The sequence below is a fragment of the Pogoniulus pusillus genome, chromosome 24 (assembly GCF_015220805.1).
Source record: "Pogoniulus pusillus isolate bPogPus1 chromosome 24, bPogPus1.pri, whole genome shotgun sequence".
Classification (NCBI taxonomy): domain Eukaryota; kingdom Metazoa; phylum Chordata; class Aves; order Piciformes; family Lybiidae; genus Pogoniulus; species Pogoniulus pusillus.
In genome coordinates, this window is record NC_087287.1 from 14666399 (window position 1) to 14687058 (window position 20660).

Genomic DNA, 20660 nt, shown 5'->3' on the forward strand with positions numbered 1-20660 from the left:
CTTTCACGGGGTATAGAATTCTCTGGTGTGCAGTCAGAATGGTAGATATTCCACAAGTGAGGTTATTATGTTTTTGAGTTGTCAGCTCTGTGAGGCAGACAATAGTTCAGACTCCATGTGGAGGTATTGCTGCAGTTGTCATGTGTTGGGTAATTTTGTATGTTCAAGAAGCTATCCTCAAAATACTTTTCATTGTTATAGCAGAGAAAGAATACTGTTACCCAGCAGATGATAGCAAATACTGTGGAATGATTTCAAGCCTGGAGCTGTAGTAAGGAAGCAGAAATGAGACATTTTAGTGCTTGAGGATGTCATTTTGCTGCTGTCTTTCTCCCTGGTAAGTTTATAGTGGAGAAGGATTGTGTTTAATGGTAGACATGGGAAGATGCTGTGCTTGTTTCCTTCTAGTATTACGTGCTGAAAATGAGACTACAGAAGGCAGAACTGTAACTTGCATTTTACCTTACTGACTTGTCTTTCTTACTAAGCATTGTAGGACTTACTTGATCTTTAATTCCTTAAAACATTGAACTTCTGTCAGAATGTTGAGTGCAAACCTGTAGCATATTGAAATATTCTGGATTTTGTGCTTTATTTATCCTTCCATGTCTGTCTTACATTTTTATATGTTCAGTGTCTTAGAGTCTAAGTCTGAATCTTATTCCTTCTCCCAGAAGATTAGGCCTTTAAAGGCACCCATTTTTGTCAAATACACATTTAAACTGTGGTTCTGAAAATGCTTCCTAGTGCTTTCTGGTGGCATGTAGAGTCAATTTTTGGTTTGCTTTGGTAATTGAAAGTTCCCTAATGTGACTAAAGTTTTCTTGGGTTTGACCAGCTAAACATTAGAGACTAATGGGATTGTTATCCTTTTGTTTAAGTATGTAGTGACTGGATTTCAAGATACATACAGTTATATTTTTGTCATCCAGAAAATGTGAGCTATTTTTGTATTCCACTGTCTGAGGAGTGTCTTGAGTTGTTGTTCTTGCTTCAGTAAAGTTTCTATCAGTAATAAAGAATGTAAGAATCATTAATGGGACGTGGAGTTGCACTCTCTTGTGAGATCCTTCTACCTGACCCAAGAATACCTGAATTACTTTCCTTACAGTAATGCAGCTTCAGCTGAATGATGAAGAGTAGTTGCCAGCTTGCTTGTTAATAAGTTTTCTGGGAAAATGGAGGACATGAATTTGTGCTCCCTCATTCTGTGGAGAAAATCAAGGTCAAGGGTTTTATTTCATAGATGACTGCTAGGGTCACTCATGAACAGCAAAATCTTGTTTTTCCTCAAGTTGTGTTTTACAGGAGTAGAACAGGTGCCAGTCAGCTCCTTAAGGAATCTGTACTTTTCTCATAGAAGGGAGATCTAGGTGATGGATCTCTAGTGACTGAAAATGCTTTCCATCAAACCTGAAAAATACATTTAGAGAGATCATGTTTTCTGTAAAAAGTTTTGTCTATGTGAGTTTTTGGCCTTGCTACTCTTTTCCTGTTGACTTGTTCTATCTCTCCTTAAGTCCCTCACAAGGCAACTTCTCTTAAGGTCATGGAGACCTTAAGCATGAACATATACCTATTTCAGCAGCTGTCAGTAAGGTTTTTATTCTTTATCACTTTATCCTACTTAGACTTCAATTATTCTTATTTAGTATGAAAGCTCTCCAACTACTGTTGAGTTGCTTTTATCTTTGCCATGTCATGATTTTTATATTCCCTTCCTCACAGACTGATCTGTTGAAATCGTGAGAAGATAGTAATGAGTGTTTCTTAAAAAAACCCTTGAACACTAAGCCAGAACTCATTAAAAACTCACAGATTTTTCTGATCCACTTACCAAATATATGCTTAATTTAAGTTGATATTTTAAAAAAGGGCACAATTGAATTTCTAACTCTCTAATGACAAGGAGATTTAAATGAAGATTTCGTAAATTAAGCATGAAATTGGAAGTGTTACGAATGGCACTCTTGCTGTTTGATGTATGGGAATTCTGTGGTAAGCAGCAGAGTTACAGCTCTGCAAATGTTAGTGAAGAAGAATTGCAACTTTTGCTGACTGCTTGAAGTATCTGACTTTTTCAGGCTATAGTATACTATATCCTGTGTTTGGAAGAACCGTGAATGGAATTGTTTTGGTCCCTTTTACTGAGGAGGAAATGAAGATCTATTCAGCTATTCATATTGTTATTACTATCTGGACACGTTCTGCTGTATTCTAAGATGGTGGCAAATAATATGTTTGTCTAAAGGGCAGCCCTACTTCCAAAAAAAAAAAATTCTGAAAGTTGCAGCTTCATAATCAGCCCTGCTGAAGTCTAAGAATGTCAGGGTGTATCAGTGATAATGAAAAAACAGGTTCTATGTACCTGAGAACCTGAACCTGGGTTCTGTTAGGATTTTGGCTAGCTATGCCTGCATAAGTTCTGAAAGTTGCAGCCTCATAATCAGCCCTGCTGAAGTCTAAGAATGTCAGGGTGTATCAGTGATAATGAAAAAACATGTTCTATGTAACTGAGAACCTGAATCTAGGTTCTGTTAGGATTTTGGCTAGCTATGTCCACATGACACATGAAGTTTGTTCTAAAATAAGCTTTCCTTGTGTTAGGAAATGGATGTACTGATGGCAATGAAACATCTCTGCTCTGTCTGTGACCCACCTCATCAAGTAACAGGGCAATGTGATTGCTGATCTCCCTCTTGAGGAAAGAATTAAAAGCTTAATACTAAGAAATCCAAGTAGGAAATTAAACAACAATATGACAGGAGATGAGGGTGAAATAAAGCAGTTTGGGTCTGTTTCCAAGGGTCAGCTAACTTCCATTTTTCTGCTTGTAAGCACATAATGCCCATGGACTTTTTTTTTCTATTTATGCCACTCCGATTTTCTGCTTCCTTTTGTCATAGAAATGCAATGTGATTGCAGCTTACCAAGGTGACAGTAAGTTCAGTTTTGTCCTTCAGACATGCCATATTGTTGTATGTCACACAGCATCGCCCACAAGAGAGTTATAATGTTCTTAAATGACAAATGCTTCAGTCTTTGCCAAACTTCTCACAACTTCAGTTTCTATATTTGTTCGACAAAACTCCTTCATCGCGGTGATTTATATTTCAAGTCTTCTGTCAGCTTCAGTTCTCTTCAGCCTGTCTGCTGTGTGAGAAATGTAGATCATGAACTTGTCAGTCAGGCAAAGGCAAGAGTGTTTTACAGCCTTATTTGAAAAGAAAAAAAAACCCAACCAGTCGGTACACATTTGTCCAGTGAACTTCTGAGGGTAAAGTTACCTTTGAAGTCTGAGTGACCTCTTTTCCAGAAAACATGGTGGTTACCCCTAGATTGCCACTTTTGGTTTTCTGAAACCCTATAACATAATCCTTTGTGGATTTGGTTGGTTTGTTTGTTATTTGTGGTTTGATGTTGTATCTTCCTGATAAAGAAGTAACTTAGCTATTTACTAATGTTCCTAAATGTGGCTTAAAAAAAACTTACTTTAGTTAATTTTGCTGTGCAAGTCAGGATTTTAGGTTCTTGATCTTGGGAAGTAGGCATGTGTGTATCACCAATACGTGTGTCATGCACAGAGCACTAGCATTGAAATGTGGGAGATCCAGATCTCAATCTCTATTCTTCTTTGAGTAGCTTATCTTTCATTAGCCAGAGCCAGACAGACCATGGACTTGAATATGGATCTGCTGTTTCAAACTGTGCTCTTGTTATACTCTTATCAAGCCAAAGCATAAATGCATGTGAATACATACATGTGTATGTCTCTCCCGTGGTATACTCTGTGCAAAGAGTGCAGCTTAGAATAACATTGTAGGCTACAACTTGATTTTATCAAAGCCACTCTGTCCACGTCTATGTGTATAAATGGCAAATAATTAGTTATACTCAGAACAACTCATTAAAATTCCATTTGAAGCCGTTAAGGTTAATCTGGGCATTTAAAAGGTTGCTATCAAGGAATTAGGTTTCATTCTATTGACTACTGCATTTTTTACAAAAATGCATGTGAAAGGAGAAATTACACTTGAAGAATCTTTTCTTGTCTCCAAATTCTGTTTACTAAAACACTTAAATTCTCTAAATATTGCTGCTTTTTACTCTAGCATTATGTATAAGTGGGCCTGTAAAAGAAGATGTTTTTATTGGTATGTACACAGAATAGTAGAGTTATATAGTCTGTTAAAGTTTCTAAGAGTGGCAGTCTGAAGAAATCACAGGGAGTCCTCGTCAGATAAGGAACATTCTACCTGACACTTGGACCAAATTCAGCTAATAGTCTTATCATTTGTCATGAAATCATTGAAGCATTACTTTTTTTCCTAGATACTTTATTCTTATTTAATTAGTTTTGCTATGCTGCCATGATGGGTGCAAGCAAGGCCAGTGCTCCCTCTTGATGATGCCCCATTCTTGCCATAGCCAGCAAAGACACACCAGTTTTCATCTCAGAGAAGTTTTCATCTCTGCTTTTGGCCTCAGATATTTTGAATCACAAAACTTTTGATTGTAGCATGGAGTTTCTTTTTAAAAAATGTAGAACATTATGTCTGCTCATTTCAATGATCTAATGCAATACAGAGTGTTTCAGTTCCTTATCACATAAGTTTCTCAAAAGCTTGTAGGAAAAGCGTGATTAACATTAAAACTTTTAGCTTCTTTGTCTGTAATCTTCAGGACTGGGTCTAATGTTCAACCTCTCTTTTGATAGTGTGTTTTATCCTGTTGTACAAATACACAATTATTAGTATGTGTGATTGGTTAGCTTGAGTAAAAGATTTAGCAATTTGGTTTCAGGTTAGAAAATTCAGGTTAGTCCTTGAGAGTGTAAACTGGTAGTTTAAGGGAAACCTAGGATTTAAGAAGATAAATGGTAAAGTATAGATGCCTCAAAAGATGGCTAAATGCCAGCTTAATGGGCACTTTGAATAGCTATGCCATTAATATCTTTGTGCCTCCTTAGTGTTTATTCCATTCTCTAATTATATCTTGTGTTAAATGAGATTATTAATTTTCTGAGCAGTGATTAAGCACAGAACTTTAACAAAACAATAAAAAAGTAAAGTATTCTCAGTATAATTAAAATCCTTTGCAGAAGGCTGTACTGTCATGTGTTTAGGCCAAAGGGAAAAAAAAAGAGCCTGTAACTGAAGATCTGAAATCTTTTGAAGTCACAAATTGTGACGATTTGTTTGGAACTACCTTTCTGACACTTTTCACAGGAGTTCACCACCCTTCCACACCCCATTTAAATCAACTCTGCATGGAACTATTTTGTTTTGAATGTTTTGCTCTGCTAAGTCTGAGGGAGCTTTAAACTTTAATGATGCTTTTAGATGCTGCTACACTACCTGTGTTAACCCCAACAAATTAAAACAACAACCAAATGCAACAAAAATCCCCCAAACAAACAAAACCAACCCAAACCACCTCAGTGTGTCAGAATTTCTTGACAACTTTATGATTCTTGAGGAAAGTGTTAACCTGGACTGTTAATTTTAAGGCAGACACAGGCCATCGTGGCAGTTATGGCTGTTTGAATACGGATGGGTTTGTTTCAGCACAAGCAATCTATGGTGGCTATTCTTCTAATGGTATTTTCCAGAGTGCCTCAGAGACATTCATGTTGATGGGCAGTGCTGTAGTACTGAGCTCTTCTGGAGTATTTGTGCCTGCTACAGCAGCTGCTCAGTGTTGTTACTTAATGTGCAGCATTCTGTCAGCACTATAATTTGCAGCAAATTTGACTTATTTCCTACTCCATTTAAGGACTACTCCATTGTTGGAAGGTTTGTCTCCCCTTGCATGTTTTGTGATTTTTTGTGATGGTTTGTGAGCTTTTCCTGATACCAGTGGCAGATTTATCTTGCTCCTTCTGTATTTAATTATACTTCCAGTGGAAGTCTGATTTGTGTTTCCTCTGAAGCTATTTTGACAAGTGAAATACAATGACTTCCTGCATAGTGCTGTTCAGTGTTTCAGACCACATTCCTGATACAGAGAAAATAAATGAGAGAAAGACTATGTTGAAGGTTCTCCTTCCTCTTACTGTGGTGAGTAGTGACAGTCCCTCTTCAGGTTTGTGTTTTGTACCACATGAGGTATTGTGAGAACAGGGAGCTCTGAACTTAATGACTGCTTGACCACCAAAGCTTTGGAAGCATGAATAAGTATAGAGATCATACTTACCCAGAATTTGTTTTACTAATAACATAAACCTGATTTGAGATTAGGATTGTATTTTTGTGACTGTTTTTCTGTGCAGGCAATGAAACTTTGTACTAATTTTTCGTTCTCACATGGACTGTGAACTGGTAGCTTCTTGAAATTGCCTTCAGGAAGCTTCTTTTGTTCTTTTCCCAACTTTGCAGTGCAGTTGTTTTATTTAATGAATAGTTCCTTCTTTTGGTTTGTCCCTAGATGGTGTAGTTTGCATTGTGAAATTAAATTTCTTTTGTCATTTAATATCAAATTCTTTAAATCTGGTTACATAACACTTTCTTCGCTCTAAACTTACTGCCCTCTTCCCTTGTAGTTACTGTGTCAGTTTTTGTCAGCTTTTACTGACAAGCCACTGTCTATATAAAAGCTTAGGCCAGGCTGATGGAAATTTGGTGCAGACAGAGCAGTTTTTTCTCAATTTACTCATTGCAGAATTTGGACCAGAGGGAAGCTTTTTGTGCTGTTTGTTGTTCTCACGCAGCTCTACATTTCCAGTGACCTGTAATTCAAGATAGACTTGTATTTAGAATATTCATAACATGAATGTGTCCATAGGACTTATTTGAGCTAACGCTGTCTCCACAGTAGTGGAAGAGGAGAATATGGACTGTCTTTCCACTGGGTGTCACCCTTAGCTCAGAGCTGTGGTAGCTTAATATTGAGGCACTGTCAACATAAAACCTTTTTTTGTGGGTGGTTGTGGCGTTTCTTTTGTTTGCTTGCTTCTTGTTGTTTTGTTTTTTGGTTTTTTTGTTAAGTTGAAGGGTTTAAAAGGTTTATTTAACCTCATGGATTTAAGATTTTTTTAAGGGAAAAAAATGTGCTTAAAATGTTTGAGATCATCTGGAGCTTTTACTTGTATGATTCTAGTGTATTTCTGAACAGGGGATGAATTTTGTGAGGCTTAGTACAGAGAAGCACTTGAGTGAGATACTCCATTATTAAGAGAATGTATTAATGAGAATCTGTTACAAGCAATTCCCGTGTGATTGGTAGACTTGATACTCAACAAAACATTTTATTTTTCCTTTGATATTTAGCCTTTATTTATTTAATTCCTTGCTTAAGATTGTGTTTGTTTCGTTTTTTATAGAGCTAGTGATTAAGAAGGTTCTATTACAAAGATGTCTGCTGAAATATTACATTTAGGTATACACATGTGATTATCATTGGAAAACTTAATTTTGTCTTAAGGCTTTCTAAAACTAATTTCTGTTCTCATTAATTCTATGTGCTTTTAGCCTCAAAAGATAGATTATGTGCTGCATTCATTAGTATTTGCTCATCTTTATTTTTAGCAGTGGATAAAATTAATGTGTACTACAAGAGCAAAGTGTTACTTATCTGACATGGCTTTCAGAAGAAAAATCCAGATCCACTGAAATTAAAGAATTTGGTTTATTTCTTTTGTATTTCCTTCCCAGGAAATTAGGGAGGAAATCCAGGAATTGACTGGGTATCCAAAAAAAGCTTTTTTTTTTAAAAAAAACAACTGTCTATGGGAAGAATGTTGCTATTCACTAACCCTTGACATTGAACTTCCCAGTTTATGGCTTCCAGTGACTCCAGGGATCATTATTCTGTGGCTCTAGAAGGGTTCCTTCTCTAGACTAAAGGATGTTCCAGTATGCCAATCCTGTTTCTAATTCTTACTGCCAATGCAACAGTAGAATCTCTGTGGATCATAGTAGGATATTGTGGAACTGAGAGGATGCCAGTGCAGTGTTTCCATCTCCTAATCCTCTGTGTACATGTGTTCATCTGTTTCATTTGGAGCATGTACAAATAATGCCTCTGGTGTAAAGTGACTTGTGGGAGACAGAGCTTTTCTACAGTTCTGAGACAGAAGTGGCTGGCATGGAGTGGACAAGATTGTATTTCTTTCCATCGCTTGCCCATTTCATAGCTTTAGTGTATCAGAGAGTTTGACCATAGTAAATGTACTCCTGAAGGTCTTTTTAGCTTATGCCAAGAAAGCTAAACTACTCATTAACTGCTGTTCTGTAATGCTCCATTAAAAGCAACAATTTAAAATATATCATGCATAGGTTTTGTTTGCTTGTGTTCCACTAAGATGTCACAGGATGCTTTGGTTCTGTGGCATTTTATTTTGCGCTAGTCCTGAGGGTCATGCAAAACAGCACACAGCTGTCTGTCATTACATTTCAGTGACACAACTCTCATGTTTGGCTCTTTGACTCTAACAGTGTCAGCCTATAGTGGCCACAAATGAGCTTTGAAATTAACATTCCTTTAAGGTGGTTTGTGAAGTTCATGTCTTTGATGTATAAATGTCACATTACTTTGATTCAAAGAGCAGAGGGGACAAAATTTATATGGATGCAGGAAGTTCCTCTGCCTTCCCTGTGACTGCATATTACAGTAAACACCTAAATGGGCTGAAAGTGAGGCACAAAGGCTTCCACAGAGCTAAACACCTAATGAACAGCTAGAATCAGCACAGAGGTTAGCTATGCCAATCTGTTTTAACTTACTTAGAAAGTTTCACAGTTGCCAGTGTATTGTACAAAAATAAGCAGGCCTAAATAAGTGCAGCTTCACCATGGTCCTTGGCTGCTTTCATTGCTTTGATGTTTTAGGCTCTGACAAGGCTGATTGTTGTCAATCTCTGATTAAGAGGTGGATGACAGTTTGTGCATCATCACCTGACTCCACATACAGCCTCTGGAGTGGGGAGCAAATGAAAGAATAATTAAAGAGCAATGGAAAGCATAAATTGTGCTTGTAGAACATCTGCATGAACACCAAGAATCATCCCACCCAGAAAGCAGCAACTTGGATTATTCTGGGTTTTTTTGTTCATGCCAAGTGAAGTGGTTTGGTCCTACAGTACTTTGATCTCATGTTACTCCTATACAGATTTTTATTCCTGTTAGGAAGAATATACTTCTAGTATTTATATTTTTTTTTTCCTTGATATTTCTGTTAAAAATGTTGGCAGTGGTAATGATTCATTTAATTGATGATAGTATTTGAGTACTCATGATCTACAAATACTCCTCATACCTCCATCTTTGGGGGGCTACTGATAAATATTACATCAGTAATATTAAAAGCAGTTTAGAGGTGTATGTCAGTACAAGGCAACTTAAACTATTTTCATTTCCTGTCTTGAATGCATTAGTTTTCAGTAAGCTGTTGTGTTACCCTTTGGAAAAAAAAATCTCAATCTTTTGCATTCATGTTGTAAAGCTCACATTCCCTAGAAGTTAGAGGATGAGTGAGCTCCCAGTTGAATCTTGCAGTGGTTTGAAATCTGGGCATATCTTACGGTCTAACTACAGATTATCTGTAAGGTAATTTTAACTCTTTAACTGGCATCTGTATTTTTAAATTCAGGTTTTCTGTTGAAATAATTGTCTTCTGGGCAGTTTAAGCTCATGGAATTGTGCCCAGAATATGTGTTTGTAAGAAGGTGACACACAGGCATTTACTGGTGAGAAAGGAGACTTTGAATATTGAGGTCTTTATGTGCAACTGAGAAAATTATCCCCTCAGTTTTTTTTTTCACTTAACATTTAATATGTGTAACAGTAAATCAGAAACCCTTCTCTTTCTGTCCATAACTGCTTAATTTTCAGGACATGTGGTTGTTCTGTCTCACCGAGAGGCACTAAAATGCAAGTTGTTAATGGATTTGAATGTATGATTATCTCGTATCATTATCCTGTTGGAAGGCAGAAGTCAGTAAGCACAATCTTCCTTCCTTTTCTCACCTTCCCTCTGGTAAAACAGAGGTGAACTCAACTGCATGGCTTAATGTAGCTGTGAAGAGCAGGTTTTGTGCCAGTTTTTATAAAGGGAAGATTCTGAGGGGCTACTTCTTTTGTATTCACAGTACTTGCTGTGTTCATCTGTACGATTCTTAAGATTTGAAAAAGAATTGTGCATTTATTTCATTACATTTCTAATATTGAAGATAAAAATGCACAGCTGATGATGAATGGTGATTTGAGGATAACATCAAAGACTGTGCTTGGTATTTGCTCCTGTGCTGAAATAGCATCCCTTAATGCCTGAATATTATCTGAACCTTGCCTGAGGGAAGACTGAGGAGCTGCTGAAGTCATGCAGGACTGGAGCTTAACTGGAGATACAATGATGCTTTCCAGGGTGATTGTGTAGATCACTTGTTCCATTAAATACTAATCTGTTGAGTTCAGTTATGCTTTGGTAACAGAGTGTTTAGTGTTTTGTTTAGACTGTAACTCTTTTGTTACTGTTTTAAACTGGAAGAAGTTGCACCCTTTTTTCTCATATCTGGGAATATGTCTTGCAATATTTTATTGTGTAAATTCAGATGTGGTGTCAATAACAGTACACTGTGTCGAGATATTGGAAAAGAAAAAGGTGATATTAATATTTATCCAATGTGTCTTGTGAAGAATAGCTGCTTCATATGACATAACTAGATGAACAAAGGCCTGGAAGAGAAAGAAGTCTTAAATACAAGCTTTAAAAGGTTCACAAGTAGATGCTTTAAGGAAGAGAAGTCAGTATTTATAAAGAACTATATCTTATCTCTTATTCTGGAAGTTAATGGTTAGAACCTCCCTGAACAGCAACGGTAACACACAACAGTTCATAAACAAATACTGGAGTGGCATTTAGATGTTTTTACATGCTGACAGCATCTAAATTTTCTACCCATGAGTAGTGATCCAAACACATGGATCAGCAGCACAGTGAATTTCTGCTAGTGCAGGATTTTGTTGCTGAGAGTCAGACTGGAAAGCATTGATCCAACATGCTGTCCCAAGTTACCATGGGAATCATTTTAAGAACAAAAGATACCAGTCTAAGAGAAGTGATTTGCCTGATCTCAGAAGAACATATTCATATGAGGAAATGCAGCACAGTCTTGCTAACTGTGCTCTGTATGTGTTCTCTGCATCTCCAGGCTAATGCAGTGGGAACTGAAGCATCTTTCTGATTTATAGGTAGGAAGAGATTAATAAGTTGTGTTTGTGGTACTGCCAGTGGCGACTCTAGGAAATGCAAAACAGCAGGGCACAAGAAGTGTGTATGTTAGACAAATTTGTAGGATATTTAGGCACTGAATTTATTTGCAGGCACCTGTAATCCTATTTTGACTAGCACTTTTAATGACTTCGCAGATTAAACTATTAAATTTGGTATGTGTGTCAGTTTAGAAATGCTCTCCCTGGGCCAGGATTAAGATACATGAATTAAATTCCTTCTGTCTAGCAGGTGTTAATTGTATCAAGAAATGGAGAATTTCACTCTCCACAATTGGAGTATCTAGTACAGGTCACAGGAATCAATTTTGCATTTTCTAGAATTGAAACAGTAACTATAACAGTAGAAGGAAATGTATTTCTGACCTTGTTGGAACTGCAGTATTAAATATGGGTAAGATTCCAAATATATGTTACTTGTAAATAATTTGAGGCCATAGTATCTTAAAGATGTTCAGGCTCCTGAAGAGATTAAAGGATAGGACATTTTGGATTAAAAATAGCACCGTACACTTCATGTATGGGGAGGAGGATATATACCAGTGTCTCTGCAGAAAAAGTGAGAAATGGCCTGCATTTATGAGGCAAAGCTCACACTTGCTCTAATTAACATGTAAATTTGCGACTAAAAACAAAAATCAAACTCTCAAAAGCTGCACCTTGTTGAAGTTGCATTATTTTTTGCATTCAATAGCCTCAGAAGTTTGCAGTGAGCTTCAAGAGAAACTTGCTGTCGTGAAGGTTTTGTGGCTATTCTAGTGTGCACTGACGCATGTCTGGATTACTGTTAATGCTGTAAGAAGCACAACTGATTCAACTTAAATTTTCCTAGTTTGTTGAATTAAAGGATATTAGCCAACCTGGCCTGTTGACAATAGCATTACAAGCTTATTTTTCTGGTTAAGATTTAACAGTGTTGCAGTTTCCTTTGCACTATATTAATTAAGCAACTGTGATGCTGCTCAAACCGCAGATCAAGTCCAGCAAACAAGAAATAGAAGTGAATCATAATAAGGCTATGAACCCAAACAAGAGCAATAAGACATTTTAAGTCTGTTTCCTATTTCAGTTCTGGGCTCTGAAATTCTTGTGGTGTTGGAGCAAGACTGAAGCTTTATCTTTAGTCTGTTTCAGGTAATTCTAATTCCGATGTAGAAGGTCCTAAATCAATTGATGTGAACATAGGCAGCTGGAACAGCTAGCTTAAACCATATTCTCTGTGCAGTTTCAAATGTCACTAAGGCTGCATTTAGAAACCAAAGAACCATTTTGCCTATGTTGACTTGGACATTGCATGCTCAAGAAAGTGCTTGAGGCAAGAATGGCTTCTGTTATCCCAAATGATCGCAGAAGGGGTTACAGGCAAGTGTAGAATGCTGCACTGAGCTAACTATATTCCATGTCAGTGAAGTTTAATCAGGTTGAAAGAGAGGCCATAGCCAGGCAAATGCTAAATTGTGAGATTCATTAACTTCAATGCTTTTGCTAATGGTGCCACTGACAGCAATAACACTGCTCAGATCACTTAATTTACCTTTTGTAGGAGATCCTTCCTTACACAGTTGGAAAGAGTCTTTTACTAGTTTGTATTAGAAAAAGTCAACTAAATTCTTATTTTTATAGTGCTTTACATGGGAGACTTTCATGCTACTTCAGTGGATGTGTATGTGAACATAAATCCTAGAATGGTCCATTCCCACATATTTCCACATGAAATACCTTTTTTAAAAAAAAAAACAGTAGTAGTTGGTGTCACCTAAGGTGTGTTTGAAGGAATGAACCCCAAATTCAATTGTTCTCTGATACTTGTATACACGTGAATTTAATTGTCATTTTTTGTTCTGCTATTAGTTCTTCACAATGTCTCTAGTCCTGTTTTCTCTGCACTGACTTTGCTGGAGATTGAAGCCTGAACTGTTAGTGTATGATAGCTCATATTTCATTCAGTCAGGTGGTCTTGGGGTGACTTAAGAAATTAAGGCAATGTCATAGAGTGGGAGAATGGCCTCTAACACATAAGTTTGTTTTTTTTCACTATGGTAATTAAATAACCTTTAGACTGTACTTGAATCCAGTGAGATCTGATTTCAAAGTTACTCTAAAGGAAATTCTGTAACATAAAAAATGTGTCCTGTTAATTTAATGGTTTAATACATTTAAATTAACAAAGTAATGTGAAAGAAAATTACTTTGCAATCTCTTTGAAACTTGCTTGCATTGGTTACTAATGGGACTCAAATTCTTTTCCAGATATAATCTATTTCAAGGGTGGCTTCATGTTGCAGTAATCCTTCTCATTACATTTCAAGGACATAACTCCTTTTTTCCTTGATACCATACTCTTGGCAACTAGAACATAGCAGTTTCCTGCTTCGCTAGTATGCTACTTTTTAAAAATAACACTGAAGCTCTGAGGAGTTTGCCTGAGGGTACTTTTTGATGGCTAAAACTGGGGATTGTTGAATATGTGTGGGTTTTTTTCCAGCATGGAAAAGGGATCTGGAAATCTTTGCATTTCCTGGACTTAAGAAAAACGTCTAGGGCACTGTAGATCAAGATTGAGAAAACAATTTTTTCCCAAGCAGCAGTTCTTGCAGGAAGAGTTTAAGAAAAGATTGAGTGAGGGTGCAGCACTACTTACTTAAATCTGCGTGCAGTATTTCCAGACTGATGTTTCAAAGCCCTGCAGTACACCGTAGGTTTCAGAAATGCTGAGGGTTTTGTGCTATGTGAGAAGATTGTTTCCCCATCATGCCTGATGCTGGTGCATAAATATCTGTTTTATAGCATGTTTGGAATGACTCCTCAAGCACAGTGGAAATGATATACCTCAGTGCTTTCCTATTCCAGTGCTGTTTTAAAAACTGCACTGAAGTAGGTGTAGCTGATTCTGCAGTGTCTGAAAAGACTAAGCCTTCAGGGTGTCTCATTAGACTGTTCATGTGTTTTTGTTTGGCTTGGAAAAGAAGTACAGTGAACAGGGATGTGTGACAAACTTGCCTTCCTGTGTAAATGGAAAGGCAGTTGGCAGGCTGTCAGCAAAATGACCATTCTGCTTCAATTAAGCACTGTCAAAAACCAGTCTTGTCCCATCAAACATGAAATACTATATTGCCTTTATTAATTTGGCCTGTGTTTTTTCATTTAAAGAATAAAGATTGACAGCTATGTTTGGTGGAAAAAGTTACTGCAGAAGCTCTGAAGGTGGTTACCATTCTTAGATGAATTTAAAGAAACACTGCTTCAGTATACAACTCTTTGATTAGTTGCTCTGTATATTCCTCCATTAATATAGGAGTTTAATTATGTTTTCTTCCTTCACAGATATTTCCAGATTTCCTCCTTCCCCACTCCCTAGCCTTCTTCAAGGTTCTGCTGCCAACCTTGAAGGTGAAGCATGATTGAATCTTTTTATGTTTTCCTGTTCATCTCAGGTCCAGTTGCTCAGTGACTTATGACTAGATGATCCTTGGTGACGACTATGATTGCTTTGATAGCTCTGTGCAGTGATTTAGAGGAGAAACAGCTGCCATTTGTGTCCTTTTTTCTGGTGGTCCTTTAAAAATTGGCCCCATGTCAGAGCCTGTTTGCAGTCATGCCTTAGGTAGCCTAAAATAGTTGGGTACGTACAAGCCTCAGACACAGTCATTTGTATTCTCCTTTAAATAAATCAGTTAGTCTCTTCAGTTAACCCTGTGTGCCTGCATTACAGGTGCCTATTGCTTCTACTGCTGAATTGCATATGGTTTGAAAAGGGGCTCTTGGCCAGTAGAGTCTGCGTTATCCTTTCTGAGCAAAGTATAAGAATGATATCTTTCAAATTGAATATTTTCCCTGTTACCATCTAACAGTTCAGTAGTTACCCAGCCTGTGATGCAGATGCTTGCCCGTGTATTTATACAAGCTTCAAGGCCCCAGAGTGCTCAGAAACGTAGACGAAACAATGAGATGAAAATGAACATGTGTAGATGGCTACTGGAAGTTCTTCCTGTCTCTGAGAGTGAGAAGTGAAATATATTCTTATTAAAAGTCCCAAGTTAGGGAGTGTTAAAGTTGACCTTTATATACAGCCAACAATATGGTCAGGTATAACTGGGTGACAGAACTCTAAATTGAGGCAGTAGTTAAATTCAGTGCTGTAGTGAGTATAACATAAGTCATGTGCTTTGATCAGTGAGGCCAAATGTTAATCATTAATCTGAATTAGTTCTGAGTATCTCAATTGCAGCTTCAGACTGCTTTAGAAATCATGCTGTTAGGACCTGAAGTAGTCTTCATCCTCGTTACAAGTGTTTTAGTTAATGAGGCCTTTATATAAATGGCATACTATTGATAGTAAGTCATGGTGTAACTTTTCTGTAGTTACTGTGCAGATCACAGTACTTTATGGTACAGACACTTTTTTGTTGTTTGTTTTAAATAGAGATGTATGCTTGCAAGTCTTAACTTCCATTTCAGGCATGTACTGCTTCAAAGAAAACATGAACCCAGCATCACTTCTTCTGAAAGGAGTTTTGACTCTTAGTCTGTTTGGTGAATGTATTCTACTGTCCTCATTGGTTTTGCTCTTACTTAATTTTGGGTAATTATCTTTCTCAGACCTCTGTTCATCTGATAACCCAGGCACAAAATACACAGCAATGTATTTTGGCTAGTTTATGCGCTTTAGTTGAATTCAGCAACATTGGAATAATTGCCACAATAGTTTCTATTTGAGCGTGTCAGGACTCATAAAGCACTGAGTAGTCTCTTAAAGAAATGATACTGTTACAAGGTCGTGACTAGCAATGTTGCTGGAACAAGCACTGTCACAGTAATACTAGCATGCTTCACTGTCTGTTGGGGTGTTCCCTTGCTTGCCAGGGAAAATAATCCTTTCCTCTTGCATTGTTGGAGGAGTTGGTTTGGGATGTGTGGCTTGGCCAAGCATGATTTAGGCTGAGATGATGGAACACAATGCTTCCCAGCAAACACTTCAGGCAGCATGATTTTCATACCTTCAGATGCTGATTTTCCATAGACAAAATTAGTTTGTGTTTCCAAAACTGGATGAAAGCTTCTCATGCAAACACAATTAAAGAAACCATTATGGCTTGCATGCTGAAATGCAATAAATGCACACCTACAAGTTGGGGATTTTCCCTCTCTCAGAGTGTTTCTAAGATTATTTGTGTATGCAGTACTTGTGTTTTTCAGGTGCTGAGTTTATGGTAATGCTTGAAGTATGTGGCCAAAGAATGAAGTCCTTCATAAGCAAAAATAGGAAACTGTAATTAAACTACTTAGTTCAGACACTGCTATAAGCACATCACAGAACAAAGCAGAAGGCCTGTGCTGGTGTTCAGTAACTCTCCCTCTCACACTGGAATTTTCCAAACACAGAAGCAGAACTGTTAACTCTATCCATGTTTGTGCTTTAATCTGCTGTTTGAAACATCTTGTTCACTGATAGTGGCTGCTGGGATGGCAGGAAACTTCTCAAAAGCCTGGAGATAGTGACTTCTGATCTAATAGGCAGAGATGGAGATTTTTGTATTGCAGATTAAGAAAGTTTAGTCTAATATGACCAACCTATAGTGTGACTGTGCATAGTTTGGATAATTCAGAGTTTGATTTTCTTACTTTTTTTCCTCCTTCCTTTTTATTCTAGACCTTCTGCATGTTATCAACTTTTTATTTATTAATAACAGCTGACTTGAAATTGTGAGGTATTCTAAAATTTGACTTATTGTCTTTATGCAACAATATTGTAATGTATAGACATCAAAAAGTTACACTGAGTCTCTGCATTTCAAACCTGCTTGCTCAACTGTATTCTACTGCTCAAACAGATGACTTTAACCTGCTAATGACACTGCCTCTATTTTCACCACTTTTTCTACCATTATTAGTAATAGTTGTCATCATTGTACTGGATTCATCGCTGACTGTAGGTGACTGTGAAAGTGTAGTTTTCGGTTTATGAGCCAGTGATCGCTTGAGAAGTAAACTGCCAGTGTGCAGCTTCTAAATCACACAGTATCACACACAGTATCATCAGGGTTGGAAGAGACCTCACAGATCATCAAGTCCAACCCTTTACCACAGAGCTCAAGGCTAGACCATGGCACCAAGTGCCACGTCCAACCTTGCCTTAAAGTGCCCCAGGGACAGCGACTCCACCACCTCCCCGGGCAGCCCATTCCAGTGTCCAATGACTCTCTCGGTGAAGAACTTTCTCCTCACCTCCAGCCTAAATTTCCCCTGGTGCAGCCTGAGGCTGTGTCCTCTCGTTCTCGTGCTGGCCACCTGAGAGAAGAGAGCAACCTCCTCCTGGCCACAACCACCCCCTTATTGCTGTAGACAGCAATAAGGTCACCCCTGAGCCTCCTCTTCTCCAGGCTAACCAATCCCAGCTCCCTCAGCCTCTCCTCTTAGGGCTGTGCTCAAGGCCTCTCCCCAGCCTCGTCACCCTTCTCTGGACACGCTCAAGCATCTCAATGTCCCTCTTAAACTGGGGGGCCCAGAACTGAACACAGTACTCAAGGTGTGGTCTAACCAGTGCAGAGTACAGGGGCAGAATGACCTCCCTGCTCCTGCTGACCACACCATTCCTGGTGCAGGCCAGGATGCCACTGGCTCTCTTGGCCACCTGGGCACACTGCTGGCTCATGTTCAGGTGGGTATCAATCAGTACCCCCAGATCCCTCTCAGTCTGGCTGCTCTCCAGCCACTCCGACCCCAGCTTGTATTTCTGCATGGGGTTGTTGTGGCCATCTTTCAGAACAGACAAACATGAAAATGTCTGGCTGTGGATACTGCATTTAGATTCTTCTTACCTGTCTGTAACATTTGGTTATTTAGGCAAACATTTTAAAATGAAAGCTCCAGACTAATATTTTGAGGATGGTTAAGTAAGTAACTTTGGGGTGAATTTGTTCGGTGCTATGTTTGGATAAGTAAGTTTGTGTTTGCTCATCCTTTCAAAAAGTACATGCCAAAGTACCTTTCATTGTATCACACTCCAGATCACAAATATTCTAAAGTGAGAAATGTGAAAGCTATTTGGTGTGACTTGCACTGTAATATTGAAGTCAGAATGTGCTTTGCAATCTGAAAATAAAGGAACTAATTTTAATTATTTTAAAGATAACATGGTAAATGGAGGGAAACTTTTCAGACACTAAGAAATTATTTTCATCTCTGCAGTAAATTAGGTGGACAAAGAGGAATTTATCATGGGTTGTTTGATGAAGCACTGCCCCTCTGGAGTATTAAAAACATAAAAAAATCAATCAAAACACTTTAAAGGCCATCCAGCAACCATCCTGTTGCCTAGGGATATAAGCTATATGACTCAGAAGGCCCTTTCTTTTCCTGAAATGTATGATTTTGTCTTTCAGTAACTGTACCTATTTTCCTTATGTTTCTCTTAACGCTGTCCTGTTGTTTTCTGAAACAGGGGTTTCACAAGTGTTTTGCTTAAAAGCAAGTAGAGGTAGTGAGAGGTAATGTAATGCTTTGAAAAAAAAATTATGTATTTAAAATGGACAGGTAAGACCTTTTTGTGTGAGTTCCATAGCCTAAAAAAATCCAGTTGTGACCACCAAGCCCTTATTATGGACCTTACTTTAGTGTGAAATCCAGACAACTTGGTAGCTGTTTGAAAATGAGTAAACTACTTACTAAAATTAGATTTGGGGACAAAAGCATGGGAGACTTCATCATTCTTCCTTTCCTCTCACTAGAGTTGCAGAAAGTGGTATTTAAACGTGGTCTAATTATTCTCCTTTATTGTTCAGTATGTTTTGCTGCCTGATTTTTGACGAACTTGTCCATGCAATTATGCTTACTTAATAAAAAGCTAATTTAATGATGAAGGTGGCTCTTAGCAGTCCTGTTCACACCTTCAGAGAAAGGGGCTGAGATGTTTATGCTAGTTAATCCTTTACTGAGTGTCTAACAGGATGCAAAGTAGGCATACAGTGCAGTAGTCTGAAAGGAAATTGTTTTCTCTATTTACTGTTCTGAAGTAAATGAGTTGATTTTTCAGTGAATGTGAGCTTCATCTGAAATTTACATGCAGGGCACTTTTCTACATAAAGCAAGAAAAATCCTGAATTATTCATGGTTTTTCTCGGTTCTTTCTGTGGTTGACTGTTCTGGAAGGAAGGAAACTAGAGTGTGTTTGACAATCACTTTCTTGCTGTAGTGGGAACATTGCACTGGATAATTGTAGTTCTACTAATTATACTTACCCATTTGTTTAACCCTCATAATAAGAATATTATTTAAGTCTGGTTTGCTGTTTCACACTGCAGCTCCATTATGAATTGTAAGCAGAGAAGAGGTGAAGTCTATCCCTGATTCACCATTCTGTTCCTGGGAGGTTCTTTCTGAAAGAAGGCTTAGTCAATTTTGATTAATTCAGTCTACAGGCAGAGGTACTGCTTCTGCAGTGTAGATGTGCACGTTACAGGAAAAACAAGTAGAAGGTTTTCTAGCCCTACTACTGGTTGCACCTTGGCATCACAGTTATTTTCTTTTAAATTTTTGTTGATAAAATCCTCACCCTCTTTCTGCCAAGTCTCACTGCTAAGTGTAGAGGACTGCTCTGTTTTGTTCTGCTTAGAAATTATGTTTGCTTTTTTTAAAGTAAGAAATGGGCTTGCTTTTCATTCACAGAGAATATAGAGTTGGTCTGTTCATTGGCTTAAGCAGACCTTGGATCAACACTTGCTACTACCAAGCCTTGGAATCCAAACACTTCAGCAAAATACTAATCCCAGCTGTAGGCTGTCGGCTGATTCTGTGGTTTTCCTAGGTAAGGTAGATTGTTTTACTCACAAAGTATTGAAGGTCAGACAAATCCTTTTGGTTGCTTTAGGGGTATTGTCTCGGTTCTAGTTTAAATTTCCCTTTACAGTTATGTATACACTTGTGATTTACTTGAATGTTTTAATATGTGCAAAACTAGAATGGTTGACAAAAGACAAAGGGCAAATAAGAATGGAAAAACATGACTAATTCTGTAAAGTTCAGTGACTTTTAGTAATGCCTAGTACACCTCTGTGTATCCAACAAAGAATTTATGTGCAGTAAACATCATCATTTAGCACATATCAAAATGGTCCCACTTCTGTAACACTGGCCATAGAAATTGGGTAGCTGTTGCTGCATGTTGACAGTGTTATTAGTAGGAAGTCCTTCATTGGTTGTGACAGCAATTGATGCTGAGGCTGCAAATAATTAATTCCTGCATATCCACTGAGCACAAGAAGTTTTGAAGATGGCAACCACAACTCAATTTCTGTGGTAACTTTTTAACCCTCAAAACTTAATTTTCTATTTGAAAGCAGCCAAAAATGTTTAAACCCAGTTACTTTATTGGCATTAACGTGACTTTGTAACTGAATCCTTCATAGGAATCAAATGGCAAGACTGTTGAAATGA

The 20660-nt window shown here is 37.8% G+C and overlaps 1 long non-coding RNA gene across 1 annotated transcript in view; it reads left to right on the forward strand.

Moving 5' to 3' along the window:
- The first annotated feature begins 203 nt into the window (after positions 1-203).
- The window catches only part of LOC135186203 (uncharacterized), a 37078-nt gene continuing 16621 nt past the window's right edge, over positions 204-20660 (forward strand). Inside the window, exons 1-2 of the long non-coding RNA XR_010306758.1 lie at positions 204-337; positions 19893-20031. This is a non-coding gene — a long non-coding RNA (uncharacterized LOC135186203). The remainder of the gene's footprint in view (positions 338-19892; positions 20032-20660) is intronic.